Raw genomic sequence first — 18,851 nt, 5'->3', positions numbered from 1 at the left:
CGGGTCCGGTGGCGGGGGGGGAGCGGGTGTCGGGTCTTGGATCGGGGCGGGGGGGGGGGGAAGCGGGTCTCGGGTCTCGGGTCGGGGCGGGGGGAGCGGGTGTCAGGTCGGGGCGGGGGGGGGGGAGCGGGTCTCGGCGTGGAGGGAGCGGGTGTCGGGTCTCGGGTCGGGGCGGGGGGGGAGCGGGTCTCGGGTCGGGTCGGGGAGGGAGCGGGTCGGGGCGGGGGGGGGGGGGGGGAGCGGGTGTCCGGTTGGGTCTGAGGGGGGGGGGGAGCGGGTGTTGGGTCGGGTCTGGTCGGCGGGGGGGGAGCGAGTGTCGGGTCTGGTCGGGGGGGGGGGGGGAGCAGGAGCTGACCGTGGGAGGAGCCTCATTCACACAGCCCCAGTGAGGCCATTGGGCCAGGGCTAGGGGCTGCGTGCTTCGGGCCCCTCCCACACAGTTCGGCGCCTGGAGCTACTGCACTTGCGTGCCAACTGTAGCGCGCATGTGCAGAGGTCCCGGCACTGTTTTCAGCGCCGGGACCTGGCTCCGCCCCCCCCACAGCTCGTGCTGGCTGCGCCGAGGGCCAGAGGACCTACAGGTAGGTGGAGAATACCGAGGATTTTTTTAGGCACCGTTTTAGGCGCGAAAAACAGGCGCCCAGCTCGGAGGGGCGCCCGTTTTTTTTCTTGTGCGAACTTGGGCCCAAAGGGTTGTAAATCTGTGGAATTTGCTGCCTCAGAGAGCTGTGGAAGCTGGGACACTGAATAAATTTAAGACAGAAATAGACAGTTTCTTAAACGATAAGGGGATAAGGGGTTATGGGGAGCGGGCGGGGAAGTGGACCCGAGTCCATGATTGGATTGGCCATGATCATATTAAATGGCGGAGCAGGCTCGAGGGGCCATATGGCCTACCCCTGTTCCTATTTCTTATGTTCTTATATGAAAGATTGAATTAATGTGAAACTTCACTCTCAATGTCAGGCGAGGGAATTTCTGAAGCTGGCTGGATGCCCGACAAAGGGCAAAAAATAAATGAGGTAACAATTCACCTGGGAAATCAACATTGGAATATTTTTTTTCAGCAGGTAATCAGGAAGGCGAATGGAATGTTGGCCTTCATTGCGAGAGGGATGGAGTACAAAAGCAGGGAGGTCCTGCTGCAACTGTACAGGGTATTAGTGAGGCCGCACCTGGAGTACTGCGTGCAGTTTTGGTCACCTTACTTAAGGAAGGATATACTAGATTAGGAGGGGGTACAGAGACGATTCACTCGGCTGATTCCGGAGATGAGGGGGTTACCTTATGATGGTAGATTGAGTAGACTGGGTCTTTACTCGTTGGAGTTCAGAAGGATGAGGGGTGATCTTATAGAAACATTTAAAATAATGAAAGGGATAGACAAGATAGAGGCAGAGAGGTTGTTTCCACTGGTCGGGGAGACTAGAACTAGGGGGCACAGCCTCAAAATACGGGGGAGCCAATTTAAAACCGAGTTGAGAAGGAATTTCTTCTCCCAGAGGGTTGTGAATCTGTGGAATTCTGTGCCCAAGGAAGCAGTTGAGGCTAGCTCATTGAATGTATTCAAATCACAGATAGATAGATTTTTAACCAATAAGGGAATTAAGGGGTATGGGGAGCGGGCGGGTAAGTGGAGCTGAGTCCACGGCCAGATCAGCCATGATCTTTTTGAATGGCGGAGCAGGCTCGAGGGGCTAGATGGCCTACTCCTGTTCCTAATTCTTATGTTCTTATGTTAAGAAAAAAGACCAAAATCCATCTCGTTCGCATTCCATTATCCTGGTAGTCACATGATACAATAATGGAGTTGTTGACTAATAATAACAATCTCTATGAATTAGTCTACAACAGACCCAGACATGACGGGAAGAAAACCCCAAATGGTGGATAGCTTTGGAAACCATAAGTCACCTGTTCCTCCAAAGCAGGCTACACTTATCACATGCCATGTCTCAACTTACTCATATACTGTATCCAAACATGTTATTTATATTTTAAAAAAGTTAAAATTTAAGTAAACTACAAGTGTTACCTGGTTACTGACTTTGCACAATGGTATCATCCTCATGGTGGTGAGATTTGGAGCCGGTTCTGCAACGTGTCACCCCCAGTGGCCAGAGCATCATCATAGGCAGTCCCTCGAATCGAGGATGACTTGCTTCCACGTCAAAAAGTTCCCAGGTGTTTCAATGAAGGAGCTAATATTCCAGGTCCCGAACTAAATCGTGAAAGGTGGAAGATGCCTGTGCGTGGATTTTTTTAACGTGTGGTGGCCGTTGCACACCAGCCACCACACGGGCTTGACAGAGCTAGGTCTTGGTCCAGTGGCAAGGATTAACCAAGACGACTGGAGACCAGCTCTGCTGCACGGACCTAGTGCGCACACATATCAGAGTATGGGCTGGCCCGTGCTGCCCCTGGGCCCTCGCCTCTTCTGGGCCCCGAATTCACGCTTCTCCTGGGCCCCGATCACGTCCCTCTGCAATCTCTCACCGCTCCTTCGCCCTGACCTCGCCGCTCCTGCAGTACCTGCCCACGCTCCAATCACCGACCTGGATCTTGGTGACGTCCCTCTTCACTGCCGTTGCTCTCCTGCACGTGCTGCTCCCTGGAGTGGTATGCTGACACGCTGCTCCTTCCGTTCCTCGGCCAGAGCATGCAACTGCTGGCAGACCTAAAACAGTTTTTAAGAAGTGTCCTAACATCACAGCCTGCCACAATTATGGGAAAATCCTATTAAAAGTGTGACGGAGCAGATGACACAATACGAGATAACCCATAGACACTGTTGACATAGGATTTTTGAATTGAAAGCTGGCAGCACTGCCGTTTTTAACACATTCACACGCACACGTGCACACACACAGAGCTCCCATGGTGTTAGTGAGCCTTCTGCCTCTCCCCCGATACGGTACGTCTCTCACATCTGTCATGTGTATCTGTCTCTCTCTGTTCCATGTCTCTTTTTCTCTCCCCAATCTCTATCTCTGCCCCTTGATCTACATGTATAATCTTCTCCCTCTCCAATATCATAAGACTCTCAACTTTCTTTGGCACGAGTTCTCTGACCCCCTCCGGTCTGTGATCACTTGCACCCATTTGTTTCTTCTGATTCATTAGCTGCATCTCTGTCTCCCTCAATCTCCGAATATCGCTTTGAGTCCATGATCTTGTCTTTCTATGCCCCGATCTTACTCTACCCCGTATGTTTCTCCCTCTCTCTCTCTCTCTCTGCAATCTTTACCACACATCTGTTTCTCCCTGATCTTTTACACCACATCTCCCTCCATCTGTCTGTCCCCCATTCTTCTCTCTCTCTTCCGGACATCTCATTTTCTCTCTCTCCACACACACAGAGAGTAAGGTTTGTAGACAGGAATTGTACACGACATGCAAGACTTTGTAAAATACATGTAGATAACATAATTATGCATAACTTATTCAATACAAATGACAGTTGTCACTTAATTAAACCCAGACAGATTTATTGCAGTTGAAGCACCATTCTCCATCTATGCACCTAAATATGGGAATGAATTTGCTTTTGCGGAGTACAACTCTATTGATCATAGAAATAATTATTCTACAATTCCTTATTTCTGTTTAACAGCTGAACACCTTACAATCATCATTTTCTCTTTATTCTACAGTAAATGCTGCTAAATATTTTGGGAGTTGTGGTCTAAATCCAAGCCTAAAGTTGGAAGCCAAACATTGTCTTATTATATTAGGGCTTCTTACAAACCCTAGCAGACATGCTAGCCTGCTTGGCAACTAACTTAATAGATGTATTAATTGCCAGAACAATTTACCTCAGGAAAAATAATTGAGAAAAAAAAATTGACCTTGGGAGTACACTTGCCGAGAGCGACAAGTCAACTGTGGACCCAAACCTACGACTGCTCTGTAATTCTCATCATGTATAGCATTGCTCAAATAATCAATCAGGAAAAAATGAAAAGCCACCCTAAGGTACTATTGTGGCAAGATTGAGCTATTGCCAGATCAAGGTGGCAACAGCTCAGAACTTATTCTAACCTCTGCTTTAATTCCATCATCTTACATCTCTCATAGGCCAAAAGAAGCAACACATCATTATAATGCTTCTTAGTCTTCTGTCAGCCTTGGCTCAGCAGTAGCATTCTTGCCTCCAGTCAGAAGGTTATGGAGTCAAGCTCCACTCCAGTCACTGGTGCAAATAATCCAGGCTGCTACTTCAGTACAACACTGTTGGAAGTGCTACCTTTCGACTCAGTTGTGAAATCAAGACCAGTTCCCCCCGGGCCTCTTTGGTAAATGTAAAATATCCCTTGGAATTATTGATAGACGAGCAAGGGAGTTCTCCTGGTACCCTGGAATATATTTATCCCTCAACTACCACCATCAAAACCAGATTAACTAGTCATTTATCTCATTGCTGTTTTGTGGGACTTTGCTGGAAGCAAACCAACAGCTGTATTTCTCTATATCACAATAGTGATACCACTTCAAAAGTACTTTATTGGCTGTACAACAATGAGATACCTTGAAGTCATGTAAAACACTACACTATCTTTATGCAAGATCTTTCTTTTGATCGGGTCACCTCTTGACCTTCTCAGCTGCAGGGAAAAAAGCCTGAATTTCTCCGGTCTCTATTTATAACTGGAATCTTTGATCCCTGGTTAACATTCTAGTGAATCGATGCTGCACCTGATCCATTTCTTTCATATCCTTCCTGTAAAAGGGGTGTCTTGTGCATTATATTCCAACTGTGGCCTAAATAAAACCTTGTAAAACTTCAACATTACCTCCTTGCTTACGTCTTGTATCCTTCTAGCTTTTCTTTGCTCTTTTATGGCCCTATCTACTTGAACTACCACATTTAATGGCCTGTTTAATTATACTGAGGTCCCTCTTGTACAATAGACCCTTTAAAGTCTTACCATTTATTGTATACTTCCTTGCATATTTTTACTTGTTGGCATTCCTGGCTTGCTGCTGATGGAATTGCAGCAATACCGATGCAGCATTAGCAATTCTATAGCTTTCAACAAAAATCAACTTCCTTGTATAGTGATGACGAGAGTTAAATTGAAATTTCCAAAAGGTGGGAATGCATGAATGTACTTAACAAATCACGTTTTGGTTACAAAAAAGGATAAAACAGAAAGACAACCTGACTATGCAGGTGGTGCTTTTCTTTGCCCTCAGTACAGAAAATTAAAATTGTGACCAATTTTAAATTGATTTTTTTAAATAAATTCATATTAGGCCTGACAACAGGCACTACTGAATAAGGTTCAGGAGATGACACAGATGTACATTTCCCTCTTAAGCACTTGTCCACTATCATTGGAGATTTTCTTTACAAAAATAGCCTCCATTTGTCAACTAAAGCCATAATTTTGACATGAAATCATATCCACAAACTGCTTGACTTCAAAAGCCATCATTAATATCTCATTATCCTTCCTGTCGTTATCTATTATTTGCATGGGTGACATTATGTATCAGTGTTCATGTCACAAACAAAAGGTACATGCACAAATCATCTGTACCAACTTTTGCAGCTTGTAAAAAGCTGCACTAAGGTGTTCCACGTGCATCAGGTTTTACAGTAAGTGCATGCTTGATCACAGAATGTTTAGACACATTTTTAACAGGATCTTCTGCCAGTAGCCAACGTCCCAAAAATCCAGGCATCTGTGTGCCAACTGACGCAATCAGTTAGTGCGTTCTCCTATTAACTGAAAGTTTGGTGGTTTGAGTTCACCCAGGGACAAAGGGCCCGAAATTGGTGGCCTTACCGCCCACTGCCGCCGATATTTTTAGCCACTTTCTCTTCGGTGACAGACTCCTCCAGGTCCACAGCCGGCAGGAGGGGAGTACCGCCGGGAACCGCCCACGGACGGCCGCTCGCGGCCAAGTCACGTAAGTGACCTCCCGCCCGCCAAGCTGCCATATTGGTGCGGGCGGGAGTTGGCGGCAGCAGGAGGAAGGACCGCTGCGAAGAGGCAGGTCTAACCCCGACGGTAAGTAAGAAGACCTGCAAAAAAAGGTTAGCGAACATCTTTTAATTTTTTCTTTCCAGCAATTCATGTGAATGGGGTTCCCCTGAAGGCGTTCCAGTGTTTTTTTTTTTAAGATATTTATTTTTAGGTCTGCCTCCGCTGGGCCCGACTCAATCGTCGGCGGCACTTTGGCAACGATCGCATTTGCCGCCGAGATTGGGAGCTCCCGCCCGCTGCCTCCTAGATTGACGATGTAAGCCGTTATTTTGCCACTGGGCGGTACTGCCATCTCTTTCAGAGGAAACTTCCTGGCAAAGTACCGCCCGATCTCTCGGCGGTCCTTTGGGCGGGTCTTGGCTTTGACCAAGTTCGGGCCCAAAGGCTTCCACTATTTTACTAAATTGATTGAGTTTTTTGATGAATTAACAGAGAGAGTGGATGAGGGCAGTGTAGTGATGTTAAGTATATGGACTCTCAAAAGGCATTTTATAAAGTACCACATTAGGCTTGTTAGCAAAATTGAAGCCAATGGGATAAAAGGGGCAGCAGCAGCATGGATACAAAATTGGCTAAGGTTAGAAAACAGAGGGTGAGAAATGGCCCCTTTTGATAGCCCCATTAGCAGGAGACTTTTCACCTGGTGGAGTGGGGGGGGGGGGGGCACTACCGCCTCCTGGAAAATTGCCCAGAAGTTTCAAGAGGTGCTGCATCATCGTTAGCACCCTTTAATGCCCCGCGATGGAAATTGCCCCGCGGGCCGCGAAGCTGGCCGAAATTTGCTCTCAGGACGCTCCTTAAAGGGGACGACAGCAGCGCACCGGGCCGCCATCTTTTTTTTATTGCCAACTCTCAGGTCGGCTCTATAATCGTGGCCCTATCCTGGTCCGGGCCGCCCGCAGGCCCGATCACATGTTGCCCTGGTAGCCTAGTGGAGACCATCAGAGGCCGTGCAGAGTGTGCAGCGGGCGCAAAGGGGAGGGGTGTTGAAGCACGTCAGCGCTACATGGAGTATCCGCGTAACACTACAGAACTTGCCCCAGTGGCGCTTCTGTAACAGCCCCCCAAAGGAAGTGGAGCGCGCGGGTAAGCCGAATTCAGCAGTGGGGCGCAGAAAGTCCCGGCCCCAGTTAGTTACAGTCACCAATCGGGGCGCAGGGCAATTTTGGCCAGAGAGAGTTATGGTGATTGGTTGCTTTTCGGACTGGTGTTAGGTATACATTAGTGTTCCCAAGGTTCAGTACTAGGACCACAGCTGTTTTTGATATACATTAATGACTTGGACTTGGGGGGGGTGGGTACAGGCCACAATATTGAAATTGACATATGACACGAAACTTGGAAGTGTAGTGAACATTGAGGAAGATATTAATAGACTGCAAGAAGACGTGGAAGGCTGGTGGAATGGGTGGACACATGGCAGATGAAATTCAACGCAGAGAAGTGAGGTGATGCATTTTGGTAGGGAGAATGAGGAGAGACCATACACACTAAATGATACAATTTTAAAAGAGGGTGCAAGAAGAGAGAGACCTGGGGGTGTGTGTGCACAAATCTTTGAAGGATGCAGGACAGGTTAACAAAGCAGTTAATAAAGCAAATGGGATCCTGGGCTTTATAAATAGAGGCAGAGAGTACAAAAGCCAGGAGGTTATGCTAAACCTATATAAATCACTAGTTCGGCCTCAGTTGGAGTATTGTGTCCAATTCTGAGCACCACACTTTAGGATGGATATGAAGACTTTGGAGAGGGTACAGAAGAATTCAGAATTCAGTATTGAGTAACCTAACTCCAGCATCCACTGAAACAGGTTACATAAGAACATAAGAAATAGGAGCAGAAGTAGGCCATTTGGCCCCTCGAGCCTGCTCCGCCATTCAATGAGATCATGGCTGATCTTCTACCTCAACTCCACTTGCCTGCACTATTCCCATATCCCTTGATTCCCTTAATATCCAAAAATCTATCACTCTCTATCTTGAATATACTCAACGACTGAGCCTCCACAACCCTTTGGGGTAGAAAATTCCAACAGTACACAACCCTCAGTGAAGAAATGTTTCCTCATCTCAGTCCTACATGGCCGACCCCCTATTCTAAGACTGTGACCCCTGGTTCTAGATGTCCCAACCAGCAGAAACATCCTCCCTGCATCTACCCTGTCAAGCCCTGTAAGAATTTTGTATGTTTCAATGAGATCATCTCTCATTCTTCCAAACTCTAGAGAATATAGGCTTAGTCTACTCAATCTCTCCTTACAGGACATTCCCTCCATCCCAGGAATCAGTCTGGGAACCTTTGTTGCACTCCCTCTATGGCAAGCATATCCTTCCTTATGTGGGGAGACCAAAACTGTACACAATACTCCAGGGTGTGGTCTCACCCAGGCCTTATATAATTGCAGTAAGATGTCTTTACTCTTATACTCAAATCCTCTTGTACTAAAAAGGACAACATACCATTGCTTTCTTAATTGCTTGCTGTACATTCATGTTAACTTTCAGTGATTCGTATACAAGGTCACCCAGGCTCCTCTGAACACCAACATATCCCAATCTCTCACCGTTTAAAAATTACTCCGCTTTTCTATTTTTCCTACTAAAGTGGATAACTTCACATTTCTCCACATTATGGGCCCAAGTGCCCCCCCCCCCCCCCCCCCCCCACCCCCCACCCCCAGCCCTACCTTTGTGAGGTGCGCTGACTTTCTGGACTAAAAAGGGTGCCGAAAAGTTACCTTCCAATTCTCCCCACTCCTCAGGATGTCTTTGGCCTCAGCGTGGCACAGCACAAGGGGTGGGTGGAGCCAGGTCCCGGCGCTGAAAACAGTGCTGGGACCTCTGCACACGTGCGCTAGAGTGTGCGCGCATGTGCAGTAGCTCCTCGCAACCTGAATCTCTGCGACGCTCCGCAGGCTGTGTGGGAGGGCCTGGCCGAATGGGCTCCCTCATCGGCAGCCCGCTGCGTTCCCTAAGGTAAGACTTCTATTTTTTATTTGTTATTTACTGATTGATCGATTGCTTATTACTTTGGTCTTGGTGCTTTAGGTGCAGGGTTCCTTCTATTTTTTATTTGTTAATTAATTGCTTATTACTTTTTGTGCTTTGTAAGTCTTGCTGCTCGGTGCATGTCCTCTCAGCTTCCTTGTATTTTTTATTTGTTATTGAATGCTTATTTTTGTGCTTTGTTTAGTGCTTGGTGCTTTAAATGTATTTATGCTTCTTTAATGTTGTTGTGAAGGTGTTTAGTGCTCTGCAAGGTTCTCTCACTTCCCTTCCGCACCCCTTATCTCTGGCTACCTGCACTGATCTCTTAGCTCACCGCAAGGTTTTTCTGTGTGGACACTAGTGGCCAAATACGCTGGCCTAAGTTAGTTTGGAGTAACTTTTTGCTGTCTAATCGTACTTAAATGGCCAAAACAGGCGTTATTGGCTGGTAACGCCCCCTTTTGAAAAAAAATCTAAACTAAAAAATAACCTAACCAACTCACTTACACTGGAGCAAATTAAATGGGTAGAATTGCAATTTTTAAGATACTCTTTAAAAAAAAAAAATCGAGTTGCTCCAAAAAAAAGAGCAACTCCTGGGGAAACTTGGACCCTATATTCCATTTGCCATGTTCTTGCCCACTCACTTACCCTGTCTATATCCCCTTGAAGCTTCTTTGCCTCCTCCCCACAACTTACATTCCCACCTAGCTTTGTATCATCAGCAAACCTGGATATATTACATTTGGTCCCCTCATCCAAATCATTAATATATAGTGAATAGCGGAGCCCCAAGCACTGATCCTTGCAGAACCCCACTAGTTAGCCTGCCAACCTGAAAATGACCCATTTATTCCTACTCTCTATTTTCTGTCCATTAATCAATCCTCAATCCATGCTAGTATATTACCCCCAACCTCATAAGCCCTAATTTCTGTTCTATAACCTCTTGTGTGGCACCTTATCAAATGCCTTCTGAAAATCCAAATACACCACATCCACTGGTTCTCGCTTATCTATTCTGCTAGTTACACCCTCAAAAAACTCGTCAAACATGATTTCTCTTTCATAAATCCATATTGACTCTGCCCAACCTTATTATTTTCTAAGTGCCCTGTCACCACATCCTTATTAATAGATTTGAGTATTTTCCCTATGACTGATGTCAAGCTAACTGGTCTGTAGTTCCCCGTTTTCTCTCTCCCTCCTTTCTTAAATAGCGAGGTTACATTTGCTACCTTCCAATCTGTGGGAACCGTTCTAGAATCTCTGGAATTTTGGAAGATGACAACCAATGCATCCACTATTTCTATAGCCACATCTTTTAAACCCCTAGGATGTAGATTTATCGGCTTTCATTAGTTTCTCCAGCAGTATTTTTTTTTAAATAATTCTAATTTCTTTCAGTTCCTCATTCTCGCTAGACCCTTGATTTGCCACTATTTCCAGCAATTGTTTTGCATCTTCTTCCATGAAGATAGACACGAAGTATTTGTTTAATTTCTCTGCCATTTACTTATTCCCCATTATAATTTTGTCTGTCTCAGTCTATAAGGGACCCACATTTACTTGCGCTAATCTTTTCCTTTTTACATACTAGAAGCTTTTACAGTCTGTTTTTATGTGTATCGCTAGTTTACTCTCATATTCTGTTTTCTCTTTATCAATTTCTTGGTCCTCCTTTGTGGAATTCTAAAATTCTCCCAATCCTCAGGCTTACTACTTTTTGGCAACATTATAAACCTCTTTCTTTGATCTAATATTTTTAACTTCTCTTATTAGCTACGGTTGGACCACTTTTCCTGTGGGGTTTGTGTGCCTTAAAAGGAATGTATATTTGTTGCAAATTATGTATTAATTCTTTAAGTGCTATCCATTGCTTGTCTACCATCATACCTTGAAAAGAGTGTTCGAAGATCAGGCCCTCAAATCTACAACCAAGCTCATGGTCTACAGGGCTGTAGTGATACCTGCCTCCTGTATGGCTCAGAGACGTGGACCATATACAGTAGACACCTCAAGTCGCTGGAGAAATACCACCAACAATGTCTCCGCAAGATCCTGCAAATCCCCTGGGAGGACAGACGCACAAGCATTAGCGTCCTCGTCCAGGCCAACATCCCCAGCATCGAAGCACTGACCACACTCGACCAGCTCTGCTGGGCGGGCCACATTGTTTGCATGCCTGACACAAGACTCCCAAAGTAAGCGCTCTATTCGGAACTCCTCCACGGCAAGCGAGCCCCAGATGGGCAGAGGAAATGTTTCAAGGACACCCTCAAAGCCTCCTTGATAAAGTGCAACATCCCCACCGACATGTGGGAGTCCCTAGCCAAAGATCGCCCTAAGTGGAGGAAGTATACCTGGGAGGGCGCTGAGCACCTCAAGTCTCATCGCTGAGAGCATGCAGAAACCAGACGCAGGCAGCGGAAGGAGTGTGCGTCAAACCAGTCCCACCCACCCTTTCCTTCAGCAACTATCTGTCCCACCTGTAACAGAGACTGTAATTCCCGTATTGGACTGTTCAGTCACCTAAGAACTCATTTTTAGAGTAGAAGCAAGTCTTCCTCGATTTCGAGGGACTGCCTATGATGATGATGATGACCTTTTAATGTAGTTTCCCAATCTACATTAGCCAACTCGCTCCTCGTACCTACGAAGTTTGCTTTGTTTCGATTTAAGACTCTAGTTTCGGATTCAACTTAATCATTTTCAAACAACATAAAATTCTATCATATTATGGTCACTCTTCCCTAAAGGCCCCATTACTACAAGCTTAATAAGTAACCTTTTCTCATTGCACAATACCAGATCTAAAATAGCCTGTTCCCTAGTTGGTTCCTCAACATACTGATCTAGAAAACTATCTTGTATACATTCCATGAATTTGTCCTCTATGCTATTACTGCCAATTTTGTTTGCCCAGTCTATATGTAGATTAAAGTCCTGGTTATTTGCCCTTGTACGACAGAAGGGCTGTAAAAATGGTCTGTCGATTTTTTTTCCTTTCAATTTACATTTCTTTGGTCGATGTATGTGCTCAAGATGAGGCGTGCTAATTGGGACAACTCTCAGTGATGGCACTCACTGTCCGCAATATGCACTCCAGCCAGGCTTGCATGGGACAGATACAAAATAAAGCTCATTCTACTGCATCCAATATGCCTCGACTCCAATCTAACCACAGTAACTCCACTGCACCAGTTAATGTACAGTTATTTTTGGAGTCTCTCTGTACAACTCCGGTTGTAGGCCACTCGCGGGGAAAAAATTAAAGGGGAGGTGCGGCAGTGAAAAATAAATAAATGGCCGATTTACCGGTCGCGGCCTTCTTCACTGCAGATCGCGGGGTCCGTGCCACGATCTTGCAGCCCGCCACTCCGCTTGTGTGCTGGGCTGCTGCCACGGCACCCCACTCCCTGGTGGTCTAGCGGCGGCCCCTTCTTCCTCCTTCAGAGTCAGCAGCTTGACCCTCGCCTTTAATGGAGAGGGCCTCGTCTTCTTGCCAGCGCTACACATCCCTCCACATAGCACTGGAAAATTTGCGTCCATTTGCGCCCCGGTCCCGCCCCCAAGAGGAAGTGGAGCGCCTGGCACAGGAACTCCCGCCTCGTTGCTGTTAGCGCCCCCAAACAAGGCACTACCAAATTTTCAGTCGCAGGAGTCTAATGAAGCTGTGTAATACCTACTATCGAAGGTATGCGCCGTACGTCTATACAACTACTTTCTCCATACATAAAAATATGTAGATTAGTTATGCATCTCTTTCGGTTTGAAGTCTTTCAGATGAGACGTTAACATAAGAACATAAGAATTAGGAACAGGAGTCGGCCATCTAGCCCCTCGAACCTGCTCCGCCATTCAATAAGATCATGGCCGATCTGGCCGTGGACTCAGCTCCACTTACTCGCCTGCTCCTCATAACCCTTAATTCCCTTATTGGTTAAAAATCTATCTATCTATGATTTGAATACATTCAATGAGCCAGCCTCAACTGCTTCCTTGGGCAGAGAATTCCACAGATTCACAATCCTCTGGAAGAAATTATTCCTTCTCAACTCGGTTTTAAATTGGCTCCCCCGTATTTTGAGGCTGTGCCCCCTAGTTCTAGTCTCCCCGACCAGTGGAAACAACCTCTCTGCCTCTATCTTGTCTATCCCTTTCATTATTTTAAATATTTCTATAAGATCACCCCTCATCCTTCTGATCTCCAACAAGTAAAGACCCCAGTCTACTCAATCTATCATCATAAGGTAACCCCCTCATCTCCGGAATCAGCCTAGTGAATCGTCTCTGTACCCCCTCCAAAGCCAGTATATCTTCCTGAAGTAAGGTGACCAAAACTGCACGCAATACTCCAGGTGCGGCCTCACCAATACCATGTGCAGTTGCAGCAGGACCTCCCTACTTTTGTACTCCATCCCTCTCGCAATGAAGGCCAACATTCCATTCGCCTTCCTGATTACCCGCTGCACCTGCAAACTAACTTTTTGGGATTCATGCGCAAGGACCCCCCAGGTCCCTCTGCACCGCAGCATGTTGTAATTTCTCCCCATTCAAATAATATTCCCTTTTACTGTTTTTTTTCCAAGGTGGATGACCTCACATTTTCCGACATTGTATTCCATCTGCCAAACCTTAGCCCATTCGCTTAACCTATCTAAATCTCTTTGCAGCCTCTCCATGTCCTCTACACAACCCGCTTTCCCACTAATCTGTGTGTCATCTGCAAATTTTGTTACACCACACTCTGTCCCCTCTTCCAGGTCATCTATGTATATTGTAAACAGTTGTGGTTCCAGCACCGATCCCTGTGGCACACCACTAACCACCGATTTCCAACCCGAAAAGGACCCATTTATCCCGACTCTCTGCTTTCTGTTAGCCAGCCTCGTCTATTCTCAGGTGGAGGTAAAAGCTCCCATGGCGCTATTTCTAAGAGGAGCAGAGGAGTTATCCCTGGTGTCCTGGCCAATATTTATCCCTTAATCTATACCACTAAAAGATAGATTATCTGGTCATTATCACATTGCTGTGTGCAGATTGGCTGCTGCGTTTCCTACATTACAATAGTGACTACACTTCAAAAGTACTTCATTGACTGTAAAACATTTTAGGACGTCTTGGGGTCATGAAAGGTGCTATATAAATGCAAGTATTTCTTTTTTTCTTCTTATTCCCAGGCAAGCACTTCTCTGATTGACAAGCAATATTTCTAACATTTATAAATTGTAAATCCAGAGATCAAATCCAGAGTCTGCAGACAGTTCAAACAATAAATGACAATACAAAGTGATTTAGCAAAATAACATTATGTGGCAGTTAGCCTTCTGTAAAATAAGTTTTGCACTATGCTCAGACAGCCTACAATTAATGTCAACCTTGCCACCTAGTGACAATTACTGAAGAAGTGCAGTTGAGTGAGCAGACGACTGTTCAGCATCCTACCAGCCACTCCAGTCTTCGAAACAATTAACAAGATTCTAGGTCAGTGCAATATTTTTTTTCCAGATTGATTAAACTGTAATTAATAAATGTTGCATCTCCAGAGAATAAGGAATATTTTTGCTTGTGTTGAATTGGGAGTACAATACTAAGGCCCCAAGTTTCCACATGATTTGCGCCTGATTTTTAGGAGCAACGGACTATCTTAGAAATCGCAATCCTCCACATTTTTTTTTCTGCAGTTCTAGTCAGTTAGAACAGTTTCACTTTGGAACAGAATTTTTTCTTCAAAAGGGGACGTGTCCGGCCACTGACGCCTGATTTCAAAGTTTCCACAGTGAAAACGTACTCCAAACTAAGTTAGAATGGAGCAAGTGAAGATTTTTGTAGAACTGAAAAAACCTGTTCTACACATTAAAAAATCAGGCGCAGGTTACAAATTAGGCGTCCGGAACGAGGTGGGGGGGGGGAAGGGAAGTCATTAAATTCTATAATAAATCCTTATTTATACTTATACAAACATTATACAAATAAATCCAACCTGAATAAACATTTATAAGCAAAGAAAAGATTAAATAAACCATCTTCCTACCTGTGTGAAAGTGCTTCAGGCAGGGAGAATGCTGCAGGAAGCCTCACAAGTTGAGACAGCCGTTCGTTCCCAACGGCAGGGGGGGAGGAGGCAGCCATTCCCGACAGCGGGCGGTGGGGGGGGAGGGAGGGAGGGAGTGCGGGCCCGACCGACCGACCGCAGCGGGGGGGGGGGGGGGGGAGGAAGCCGTTCCCAACGGCGGGCGGGGGTGGGGAGGGAAACGGCTGCCTCAACTTTCTGAGGCTTCCTGCACCTTCTCGCTGCTGCAAGAAGCCTCAGTGCTGATCATGGAAGGGCAATGTGCTTTTATTAAAAAATGTTCAAAAATTAAACAGCTACAAAGAACTACAAAAATGGCCGAGTGCCAATGTTTCCTTCACACTGCGCGTGCGCGAACGCTCCAACGCACACGCGCAGGGTTGCCGGCAGGAAAAAAACTAATTTAAATGGTACCCGCCCCCTCCCACTTACAAAATCGGCGCGAGTGGTAGGCTCCGCCCCCCTGGGCGCCGCGCCAAGCTGACATGGAGCTGCAGGGCGCTCCAGAATCGCGCGGTTTTTTTCCGGCGCGAAAAACGGGCGCCCAGCTTGGAGGGGCGCCCGTTTTGTAGCGTGTGGAAACTTGGGGCCTAAGTAAGAGCTTACTAAAATGTAGCTATTTGTTAAACTAGAGGCAATGGGCTCCACTTGTAAGACATACAAGGAAATTTAACTTTCTGTATTAAAAATAGCGTATAAGCAAATAAGTGATCCATTTTAGACATTACCTTTGTGTTGGTTTTATAAAGCACAGATGTGGCCATTACAGCATAACTGTAGCACATATATTGAAACATCGTAATGGCACAAGGAAACCAGCACACCATAATGCACTCTAGAGCTGCAAATGCAATACTTCAGAAACAAGCTATTTTAAAGCACATTTGAAATAAATCCAGATTTTTTTTTTAAGTTGATCTTTTTCATGCTACACAGAAAACAGATGCTGAATAGTACTTATAAAAATGAATTCAGTGCTTAATCACATCTCAGAAAATGTCCAAAAATTTCGCTTAGAATGAATTATGCAACTGCTGAGGGATAAACACAAAGATCGGCGAGTGAGAAAAAAAGACCTTCAGTATGGGAGGTGGAATGTTTCCCAGTCCCAGAGCTGGGAGGCTCAGGGCAAGGGCCTGACAGACATATTGCAAAATTTAATTCAAATTCAACGACTGCTTTTTACAGAACCTCGGCCAGTTTAACTTTCTGTTGTTCTCTTTGACCCTCACTGACCAGGCTCTCAACAGTCTAATGTTGTGTTTGTCAATGATTCAATATAAAAAGGCGTCTAACAAAGCATGTTCTGCAAACCCTTTTGTAGCCAGTTACAGACCCAGGGAATGAATCTGTAAAATTATTTTGAACTGCCATAAAAATTGGAGTTGACTAGTAATAATGTCGATCATTCTAACAAGAGAAGGTAAAGAAAGAATCAGCATACATCCCTGGCACCAATTACACTCTCAATTGCATATGCTGCTCTCAGCTGTGCCAGTACCACTTGAGACAATTGGGTCCATTTTCAATGAAACAGCAACATGAAGACTCATTCATTCTGGGATAAAGAGACATCTCGGCGCAAGCCCCCTATGTTTCCTCCCAGGGGAAAACCTCCTCCTCTAATAAAGGCTCTGCCCTCCATTCCCTGTTCATAACCAGGGAGAAAACAAGATGTGGCTCTAGTTTTCCATGAAAGCAAAAAGAGAATGGCATTGACAGAGTGTGAGAGACACAGAAAGGAGAGATACTTGCAGAGAGAGAGATGCACACAATGAGATCGACAGAGAGAGAGAAAGAGAAAATGGGTAATAGACAGGAGAGAGAGGAAACAAGGGAGAGGCTTAGGCCCCAAGTTTCCACATGATTTGCGCCTGATTTTTAGGAGCAACTGGTGGAGAACGGACTATCTTAGAAATCGCAATTCTCCACATTTCTTTTTCTGCAGTTCGAGTCAGGTAGAACAGTTTCACTTTGGAACAGAATTTTTTCTTCAAAAAGGGGCGTGTCCGGCCACTGGCGGCTGATTTCAAAGTTTCCACAGTGAAAACGTACTCCAAACTAACTTAGAATGGAGCAAGTAAAGATTTTTATAGAACTGAAAAAACCTGTTCTACACATTAAAAAATCAGGCGCAAGTTACAAATTAGGCGTCCAGAACGAGGTGGGGGGGGGGGGGGGGGGGAAGGGAAGTCATTAAATTCTACAATAAATCCTTATTTATACTTATACAAATAAATCCAACCTGAATAAACATTTATAAGCAAAGAAAAGATTAAATAAACCATCTTCCTACCTGTGTGAAAGTGCTTCAGCCAGGGAGAATGCTGCAGGAAGCCTCACAAATTGAGGCAGCCGTTCGTTCCCAACGGCAGGGGGGGAGGAGGCAGCCATTCCCGACAGCGGGCGGTGGGGGGGGAGGGAGTGCGGGCCCGACCGACCGACCGAACGCAGCGGGGGGGAGGAAGCCGTTCTCGACGGTGGGCGGGGGGGGGGGGGAAGGAGACAGTGAGAAGGCTGCAGGAAGCCTCACAAGTTGAGCAGCCATTCCCGACGGCGGGGGGGGGTGGGGGGAGGCTGTCGGGAAACGGCTGCCTCAACTTTGAGGCTTCCTGCAGCCTTCTCACTGCTGCAAGAAGCCTCAGTGCTGATGTGCTGATGGCAATGTGCTTTTATTAAAAAATGTTCAAAAATTAAACAGCTACAAAGAACTACAAAAATGGCCGAGTGCCAATGTTTCCTTCACACTGCGCGTGCGCGAACGCTCCAACGCGCACGCGCAGGGTTGCCGGCAGGAAAAAAACTAATTTAAATGGTACCCGCCCCCTCCCACTTATAAAATTGGCGCGAGTGGTAGGCTCCGCCCCCCTGGGCGCCACGCCAAGCAAACATGGAGCTGCAGGGCGCTCCAGAATCGCGCGGTTTTTTTCGGCGCGAAAAACGGGCGCCCAGCTCGGAGGGGCGCCCGTTTTGTAGCGTGTGGAAACTTGGGGCCTTAAAGAGGCCAAAACAAACTCAAGGTTTAGAGCGATCATTTAGAATACCACAAGCCACTGCTGCCAGCAATGGAATCTGTCAAGTGCAGTGCTATCGGACCCATTCCCTGTTTCCCACCCCCACTGCTGACAGACACCAGGAAAAACCAGTGAGCCAAATCCCGCATTCCACTCCCGGTTATGCCAAATTTAGGTTCTCCATGCACCGTGACAGCAGATCAAAAGGAACCCCATGCTGCCAAAACTGTAACAGCCCTACTTTAATCGTGTGAAACTGAAGGACACCCACAACCTAGTTCTGCCAATTCCCAGGACCATTCAAAACACGACCACTGCATAGGACTGCTCGCAAGTGCAAATAAATGTCATGACCCTTCCCTAGTGCTGCTAATTACCAGATATCTACCTCCCAGCACCGTGTATCTTGCTGTGTATTCGCAGCTTTATACAAGGTATGGGATAAAAAATTAAGAGACAAAAGTAGAGGAAAATATATGTATATAGAATATATAAGATAAATAATAGTGGCCCCTCCTTTATAATATTTACAGAATAATGGCCAGAGTTGTGAAATTCAATCTCCAGGAAACATCCCTGAATAGCATTTAATAAAAATGGAATTTGGATTATTCAGTCACTGTAAGTCAATGACTTTGGTACCCTCAATCATTGCACAAACTTTCCTGTTTGTGTACAATAACCAATCCTCCAATACTATCAGCAATGCCACAGGAGATCTACCAGTATAAATAATGGGTGTCGCGGCCTAAAGCAAAATCTGGGTTTTCAAAATCACTT

At 45.9% G+C, this 18,851-nt stretch overlaps 1 protein-coding gene across 1 annotated transcript in view; it reads right to left on the bottom strand.

The window, feature by feature from the left end:
• Positions 1–18,851, bottom strand: part of LOC139260266 (G protein-coupled receptor kinase 5-like) — a 274,219-nt gene that overhangs the window by 177,723 nt on the left and 77,645 nt on the right. The gene's annotated exons all lie outside the window — the stretch shown is intronic.

This window comes from Pristiophorus japonicus, chromosome 3 (genome assembly GCF_044704955.1).
Source record: "Pristiophorus japonicus isolate sPriJap1 chromosome 3, sPriJap1.hap1, whole genome shotgun sequence".
In the NCBI taxonomy this organism is placed as follows: Eukaryota; Metazoa; Chordata; class Chondrichthyes; family Pristiophoridae; genus Pristiophorus; species Pristiophorus japonicus.
The sequence above is the reverse complement of the archived record's forward strand: the minus strand, read 5'-3'. Positions and strand labels throughout refer to the sequence as shown.